Source organism: Crinia signifera, chromosome 1, assembly GCF_055691185.1.
Source record: "Crinia signifera chromosome 1, ASM5569118v1, whole genome shotgun sequence".
Classification (NCBI taxonomy): Eukaryota; Metazoa; Chordata; class Amphibia; order Anura; family Myobatrachidae; genus Crinia; species Crinia signifera.
In genome coordinates, this window is record NC_139217.1 from 281,228,160 (window position 1) to 281,237,350 (window position 9,191).

At 45.8% G+C, this 9,191-nt stretch overlaps 1 pseudogene across 1 annotated transcript in view; it reads right to left on the reverse strand.

The window, feature by feature from the left end:
- LOC146075490 (very-long-chain (3R)-3-hydroxyacyl-CoA dehydratase-like) overlaps nucleotides 1-7,494 on the reverse strand; it is a 35,163-nt pseudogene extending 27,669 nt beyond the window's left edge. The window contains exons 1-3 of the transcript XR_014473581.1: nucleotides 7,445-7,494; nucleotides 2,851-2,954; nucleotides 1,541-1,647 (exon numbers count right to left, since the gene is read on the reverse strand). The product of XR_014473581.1 is annotated as a very-long-chain (3R)-3-hydroxyacyl-CoA dehydratase-like (transcript). The remainder of the gene's footprint in view (nucleotides 1-1,540; nucleotides 1,648-2,850; nucleotides 2,955-7,444) is intronic.
- Between the last annotated feature and the right edge of the window lie 1,697 nt (nucleotides 7,495-9,191).

Genomic DNA, 9,191 nt, shown 5'->3' on the forward strand with positions numbered 1-9,191 from the left:
GTGTCTTTGCTTCCCTGGGCAGAATTTGCCCACAACAATCTGTACCACGAGTCCACCGGTCAGTCTCCATTCTTCATTCAAAATGGATTCCATCCCAACCTTCCTGAAATTTTTCCCAAGTCTTCCAGTACTCTGCCAGCTGTCCAACACACGGTTGAGAGGTTTTCGAATATATGGTCTGAGGTAAGAAGAAACCTCACTAAAACCTCTGACCGCTACACACGTTTTGCCAATTACAAAAGGAAAGCGGCTCCTCAATTTAAACCCGGAGATAGGGTATGGCTCTCCACAAAACATTTAAGGCTCAAAGTCCCGTCTATGAAATTAGCTCAAAGGTTCATCGGTCCCTTTCATGTCCTTCAAGTAATTAACCCAGTGGCTGTAAGGCTCAAACTTCCCAGTTCTCTTAAGATTCCCAATGTCTTTCATGTATCACTCCTAAAGCCACTTATTCTCAACAAGTTTTCCTCTTTCAAACGCCCTCATACGCCTCTCCTTGTGGATGGTCAGGAGGAATATGAGGTAAAGCAGATTCTGGATTCAAGAATTTCCCGGGGTCGTGTTCAGTTCCTCATCGACTGGAAAGGATTCGGTCCTGAAGAGCGCTGCTGGGTTAAGGCCTCTGAGATTCACGCTCCACAGTTACTCCGCAAGTTCCATCAGAAATACCCCAAAAAACCTTTCATAGGGTGTTCGGTGCCCACCCCTAGGGTGGGGGGTAATGTCACAGCCTCCCGGACCGCGGTGATCACTTACCGGGTCCGGGGGCGTGGGTGGCGCGGGCGCTCCCTCCGGGGTCAGCGGCAATGGCGGCAGGGCTGGGGCGGCGTGCAGGGCTGGCCGCGTCAGTGTGCTGGAGTCCCCGCTTCCAGCAGTGGTTTCCCGGCGGTGCCGAGGAAACAGGAAGCGGGGCTCTGTCGGGCAGGCGGGCGCGCGCTCACTAGGGGCGCGCGCGCCGCTCTCATGAACTTTTAAAGGGACAGACAGGAAATTAGGGGGTTTTGCCTGCAGGGATAAAAGGAAGTCCCTGACAGGCAAACCCCACCAGAGTATAGGCTCACACCTACTCCAGCGTTATTGTGCCTTAGTGCTTGTCCCTATTGCTACTATTTGATCCGGCTTGTTACTGACTACTCTTCCGCTTAACCCCTTGTACCGCAACCAGTGTCTCCCGTGTATGACCCCAGCTCGCTCTCGACTACTCTCCCGTCTCATCCCAGTGTACCGCAACCAGTGTCTCCCGTGTATGACCCGGCTTGTTTTGGACCTTCGTTGCCTCTCCCCTGGGCTCCTAACTGACCGTATAATACCGACCCGGCTAGACGACCGCTCCTCCATATTGCCTATCTCCCCGCCACCAGCTCATAAAGGGAAACCTAACCAGAGGACCGTGACCGACGTGTCGAGTGCCGCAGAAGCCCAAATCCCAATTGGAGGGGTCACTGGCAGAAAACCCTCGGCACGGTTAGACTCCACACCTCTGCGTTAGGTCGAGCCAATTCCCGAGCTGAATAGGCAGGGATCCTAGTAAACTTGTGACAGATTGTTGTTCTATACCAAACAAAACATGTAGTATCTCCAGGACTGACAGTAACTGGCACACCTGCATCACCAGCCCAATTGCGTAGAATGTATCTGCAAAAGAATCTAAACACAGTATGTTTTATTGAGCAAGCATACAGCTTATGGGCAGTGTAAACAATTGCCCTCAGCATAAAATGCAATACTGTGTCACTATTTACATGACCTTATTGGCCACACTTGCACTCAGACTACAGAATTCAATATGGGTGCAAATAATTTTTATGAGTATATTATATGCCCTACAGGCAGTGATGGACTCCGTTTTGAAAACTTAACGGCTCCTGTGACACCTCAACCAGTCACCGCTGGCAGCATTCCCAATGTCTCCAAACAATCAATACTATCAGCATTTCCAGTCTTCCCATCCATTTCCACCTGAGGCCTCTGTCTTTACATCCCTGCAAAGGTCTCCACAGTACTGAATAGGGCATTCTCCTCTATAGGCTAGGCCTCAGACTCCAGCTACCCCTCTTACTAGGCTTATGTAGGGTACACACCAGAATGATTTGGCCTCAAAACACCCAATTTATATACAATCTCGACCGATTGTATGTAATTTGGCCATGTTTTGGGCCATTTCCGATCCAATGCGCGACCCTGAGGGTCATTTTGTAGTTTCACAGATCCTACCTGCAGCAGGTAGGATCTGGAAACGACCATTCAGCTGGGTACAGGTCAAGATCGGATCGGATTCAGATCGTGTGCAGGTCGTGAGCCGATTGTACGATCATTTTACGATCTGCTCATGACCTGCATCGTTCGTGTGTGTACCAGGCATTAGAACCCCATGCCCTCCTGCACCAGTCAACTTTTATGGCTGCAGGAGCAGCATTGACTATGAGGCTGGATGGTGATGCTCTATCACTAACTTGTAGCTAGCACGCAGGAGGCAAGAGTGGTGCACACTACCCCCAGGACAGGAGCAAGCTGGAGTTCTACATCTGGCTGTTAAGAGACAAGCTAAGGCTGAAGATCAAGTTAGATGCGGACATCAGTAATCTGCTGGGGGGGCTCCCAGCAGGAGGTAGTAGGGAAACCTCCTGCCCCAACTGATATTTAACATTACGCATTTACTATCCACAGTACTGCCCAAGCTACTATCTATAGCTATATCGGCCTATAAATACTTTTATCAGTCTTCAGTAGTCAATTGGTTCAGTAGTCTTCATAGCCCAGGCTGTAAAACACTGCAAGTTATTAAACTGTGATGTAAATCATAAGACACACACACACACACACTCTCAGGGAACACAACTGCAATATTACCTTTTCCAAAGAAAAGAAGCCTGGCTGTCATATTTGTAAAGATCCAAGAATGGCCACAGAATTGAAGGAGATAATAGATTGAAAGATAAGCCTTCATCTTGGACCTGCAAAGAGTAGGAACATAGAGGAGACGTTCAATTAAGTGTAGTCCGTTACATGTCTTATTTTAATAGAGCAAATACTTGGTCAACAGGCAATCATCTCTGTCAGGCACATCAGAAAAGGGAATAACGTGAGTTATGGTTCCCATACACTAGTGCAATTTGGCCTGTTTTCATATGATGAAATCAGGCCAAATCACATGTGTATGACGTCCAAATCGACCAGATGCGGGGTCCAGTGGGCATTGGGTCAGACGTCAAACATGCTGCACATAAGATACATTGTATGTGCAGCTGTCAGTTGCACATTCCGGGTGCTTTGTAGCATTTGTTTTCCCTTTAACTCCCCCGGTAGCTCCCCGGAAGTCTTTTTACGTGCGATAAGACTGCCAGGGAAGTTAAGTGTATGGGGGGGCTTTAGAGCACAGGGTTCTACTCACTCTAGTGACACCACTGGAACTCTGGGGGAGATGTATTATAGCAGCACTGATCAGGATACTATAGCACTCCCTGCTTTACAGAGGCAAAACAAGAAGTAGTTACAGTAGGATGCACTGTATTAACATCCCATCTGCCAAAGTGGGGACTGGAAACTCCCCTCTCCTGCAATCCCTGCCATTACTGATGTTCTGTGCCTCACCTGCTGGCCAGCTCCACTGGAGCATGCACAAGATTTTGGAAGTATCTTGAGAACTCCTATATGCAGCCCGAACCCCAGCAGCCACCACAGACATGGACAGTGTTGTCACCGCTGTGGTATTGTTTATTACTGCTGCAGCAGTTGGTGAGCTATCTTGTCATCACCTACATGTCTCATTAATACATGGGGGAGTAATATCTGCAGCACGTACCAAGCGCTAAAGACCGCAATCTATTCTTTTTCTGTCTATGTGGGTATACTTTATACAGTATATGTGTGTGCAATGAGGCAGCAGTCGGGAATAATGATAGTCAGCAGTAATGTTTATTAACTTCATCCTCAGGATAGATACGTACATAACATTTGCATAATCATACACACCAAAAAATTCAGAATGAGTGTGCACTAAACCTATTTTCTGAGGAGCAGACAAATTTGTGAGTCCTCACTGATACAAGGTCAGTCTAAATAAAAATTAAAACAACAAATAAACAGTGTTTATCTGAACAAATCCTGTAAAGTGGGTCTCATATCACATAAGGAGGAATCATAGTGTACCACAAGAAACAAACAGGATTTATTGGACTAATAAAAAACACATACTGTAAAATGTAAAAACATCAAAAAGCTTATTTGCATAAAGTAGGGCTGACTGCTGGCTGGAACTCTGTGGACTTCCCCTCACCCAGTGCGTTTGGTCTATGGCTTGGGCACCATATCTACTTGGTAGCCACATCCATAAGAAAGTTGTGTTAGGTAACTTACTGGATTGTTGGACTGAATCCACGTGGAAGGCCAAACACCTACCTGGAGATGTTAATTGTGTCTCCATAGAGGTCTTGTTCTATGCATTTGAACCATTCATTTGATGTAAATGTTTTTAATGTAGTATTTGAAATACTATAATATGAGTGGAAAACAGTGAGAAAAGTCCCAAGGCGCTACCAGTCCTTGCAGCCGCAAATCCGACGGAGGACCACAACCAAATCCTCAGCTAGAAAGTATACCAAAACCCGAAAGGCGGAAATGATGGCGTTGAACTTGTTTGCAATCGAATCTTTGCTCTTGATGCGAAGTGATTCAGATAGTTTTTCTCGTGATGTTCATAAATATGTGAAAAAGAAAATGTGTAAAAAACACAATGTGTGAATAAATGAACTGAAATGGGAAAATATTCCAGGAGTTCATACTTGTGCATTATAGCGGTGCCCCCGATGACATCGCGCAATGTTTTTATCACATCGCATGCCATGCACCCGATGGCATGCGATGCGACGCGATTTTGGCCCCCATGCGATGAAACATTGTATAAGCACCCTAAAGGGTGCTTTTAAGCACCCAAATGGGTGCTTTTAATGTTAAATGTACCCCCACGCCACCCCCCCACTATAAACGTGAACCCGAAGCGTGGCGAGCGCAGCGAGCCCGCGAGGGGCGGCGGTACGCGTCCTCCGACCTTTTCATACCCCCACTATCCACGTCGGCGTGGAGTTGAGAATACAAAGTGTGGCGAGACACCGAGCCCGAAGCGTGGCGAGCGGACATGGATACCTGTGAAGCCCGCGAGGGGACGCCGATACCTGTGAAGGTATCCGCGTGCGCTCGCCACGATTTGGGCTCGGTGGCTCGCTGCGCTCGCCACATTTTATATTTTCAGCTCCACGCCGACGTGGATAGTGGGGGTATGAAAAGGTCGGAGGACGCGTACCGCCGCCCCTCGCGGGCGCGCTGCGCTCGCCACACTTCGGGTTCACGTTTATAGTAGGGGGTGGGGGGGGTGCATTTAACATTGTAAGCACCCATTAGGGTGCTTATACAATTTTTAATCGCATCGCATTGTATGGCATTGTATGCCATACACAATGTCATACAATTTTAAAATTGTATGACATTGTACAATATCGCGCGATATCGCGTCGCATCGCATACCATCGCATGCCTTATGGTATGCGATGCGATGGGCGCCGCTATAATACACAAGTACCGAAATCTAAATTGCAGTGTTAAAATAATGCAGCCAGTATTCACCCTGCACAGAAACAAAATAACTCACACAAATCTAACTCTCTCTGCGCATTTTACATCTGCCCCACCTGCAGTGCACATGGTTTTGGCCATTTCCAAACAAATTGGTACTGCAATCAGATCTGAATAAGGGCCTTTGTGTTACTTACACATATTTTTTCTTTTTCACATATATATATTTATGAACATCACGAGAAAAACTGAATCACTTGACACCAAGAACAAAGATTCGATTGCAGACAAGTTCAGCACCATCTTTTCCGCCTTTCAGGTTTTAGTATAATATGAGTGTCATTTTCCATTCTTCTCAAAATGCTTTCTGGTAAAGAATATTGGTATAGGCCAATGATAAATTTGCTTGGATAAAAGTAAAGGACAGATTTGCTGGATAAAGGAGATTTTACAGAAACCATATATAAGCATTCAATATACAATATGCATATATTATTTGAAAATTACTTTTATTGTATACTAAATGACTACACTATCGGCACCATCTTGTTCTACTATTGATCTGGCAACAATCTTTCAGGAGAAGCAGCTGTGTTGTTCAATTGTGTTGTGTGCATGTTTGTTCATATAGATACATTCAGGGCCGGCGCCACCACTAGGCAGCTTTAGGCATTTGCCTAGGGCGCTGGCCACTAGAGGGCGGCACCGAGCTGAGCTCTTTGGAAGCGAAGAGGACCAAGACAGATACAGTCGCCTGCCAATTAACCATCCCAGCCGGCTGGGCCACTACCATCAGTGAAGTAAGTCCCCTCACACTATCAGCACCGCTCTCCCCCCCCCCTGGTTATTACTTGCGGTTAGCATCCCTCTCCCCCCCATGGAGCTGGATTGCGTATGCTGCCGTTAGCACTGTCCCGCCCGCCGTGTATTTGTGTGGATAGTGCCCACAGGTAGGTGCCCCCCCCCCACGGTTAGGCACGTTGGATGGTGGCAGCCGCAGGTACCACCTTAAACCCCCCCTCCCCCGTGCAGCCAGATAGCTGCGGGTAGAAGCCCCTGCCCCGTGCAGCTGTATAGTGGAGCGGCCCGCAGGTAGCACCCCACCCTCCCGTGGAGCTGGATTGTGGCGGCCACGGGTAGAACCTCCACCTCCCCCTTGCAGCTGGATAGTGGCAGCTGCGAGTAACAGATGCCCGTGGAGCTCGATAGTGCAGCCCACTGGTAGCACCCCCCACCACCCCGGTGGAGCTGGATAGCAGCGACCGTGGGTAACATAGACACCCGATCAACCACGCCTCCTATATCTTTGTTTCAGCGCTCTACTTGTAGCAAAGAGATTTATTTTGTAACAGGTGCCTGCATTGCATTAAAGAGAGCACTATTCATATGTTATAAGTGAGTTAATTATAACTTATCATAATTATATATTGTACGCCCACGATTCCTAATGCCCCATACCCTTGTGATTCATATCCCCATGTGATTAACAACCCCCCCCCCCCCCCCCCCCTTCCTTCCCTAGCCAACCACTACTGCCCCTGCATACTCATTAACCAAGATGCTGGATGCACACATGATGACAACATGGGCAGGCTGTTTTAGCAGGGCACTGCTAAAGGAGCAGGGTACATTTTGCCCTTTAAACATTGGGAACAGGACAGAGTCCACACTCCTGAACAAAGGCCCTCCTGTACTTACTAACACATGTATCCTGCAATGCCTCCACTGATATTGTAGCAGGGGTTATTTGCTGTAACATTTAACACAGAACTCAGAATTCTTTATTCTTCTACATCATTCTTGTGATCCAGCTGCCCACTCAACCGCCAATGAATGCCTGGGAAATGGCAGATAATAGAAGTGGTGGGAAACTCACATTCTAACCCAAAGTACTTGAAGCAGCTTCTTCCCATCTCGAATACTGCAATCTGCAGATGATGGATTATAAACTAGAATCTGCCATCTAGAATTTGCCATCTGGGGGTAGGTAGAGCTTTCGGTTTTGTGGCTCCGAGTGTAGAATCCTTCAAAAATAGACTCAAGGCTTCCTGTTCTCTCAAGCATTTCACTATTATCCACTGTTAAGCTTGTTTTGTGTGCTGTAAAATGTAAAGGACTTTCAGTCCTATTGGGAGAAAAGTGTTATATAAATAGTATTATTATTATGATGATTGTAACTTTGCTATTTAGAGGCACAGAGGTATTTATTACCAGACATTTGGCTACTACCTAGATAAATTATTTACTTACTAGTTACCAGCTCATAAAAATGATTCAATAACATAACAGTAATGTCAGTGCCAGCGGCTGAATAGAGAAACACTGAAATTGCTCTTAAGGGGCCCATACACAGTGCGATTTGAGGGTGCGATGCAATGCATGCTCCCGTGCACATCCCATTGCATAGATCAAAAAGTATGTGCTGCACTCCCTGAAATAGCAGCAATCTCCCTCTCTCCCTCATTAGTCTAGCAATCGCCATCATTTTCCCTAGCCCACATTACACTGTTACATTTTTTGGGGGGAAAAGGAATGAGAAATAGATACATTTACATTGAATCATCAGCACCATATCCCAGCACCTTACCAAGTATAGTAGCTCTTACTGACTGCTTTGGGGCTCATCTACATCTGGATATAAATAATTTTAAAAGATTCCGCTCAAATGTAGCAGTACACATCCACGCTTCTAGGTGCCACATTCACAATCTCTTTTCACAATCTCTCCATATATGGAACTAGACACGCCCTTTAAGTGGAGCATGACACGCCCCCTCAATAGGGTGCTGTGCAAAATTCTACTACCAACTATAATCTCCTTGAAACTAGTTTTAAAAAGTAGGTAAGTATGTGGGACTATAAATACTAATAATTGCTACACATACTTTCTGGGGCATGGATTCTATGAATATATAAGAATATAAATAAAATGATACTACTGCAGCATTGACAATGATTGTAGACATTTTCAGTAAAATTAGTTGAATACTTGTGATTGGTTTTCAGTTTATTTATGATATAAAATTTATGAAGATTGGAGTTCTATTGAAGATGTTGATATGGGCAACCATATTCTATCTATTATATTCAAGAAAGTGCTAAATAAATAAGTAGAATCTGATTGGTTGATATACTGTAGGCAACATCCCATCTTCAATACAACTCCCATCCTAGTAAAAAAGATGTACATCAGCACAAATTCTGTTGGACCATTAAATCTGTAAAAAATGTTGAGTACCTTATTAAATCCTTTGAATAATACTTAATATAGCTATCAAGTGATACACTAACACTCCAGCCTAGACCAGTGATTTTCAACCTTTTTCAACTCGTGGGGCACCAATTGCCAAGGCACACCATCAGACCGCACAGGAGGGGAAATGGCCTCCACAGAAAACAAACAAGCCCATATATCCCCAAGAACACACAAAGAAAACACTATTACCCCCTGATGGACACAGTACAGTCTGAACCAGGCTCATCTGTTTGCAGAACATAGGACAGACCTCATGCTAATGCCAATTGTTTTAAGTGGGTAGTGTCCCAGGAGAAACCGTTAAAAATGCCCTCATGTGAACACCATATGAGGCACTTAAAAAAAAAAAAGCTGTGGGACTCGTGCT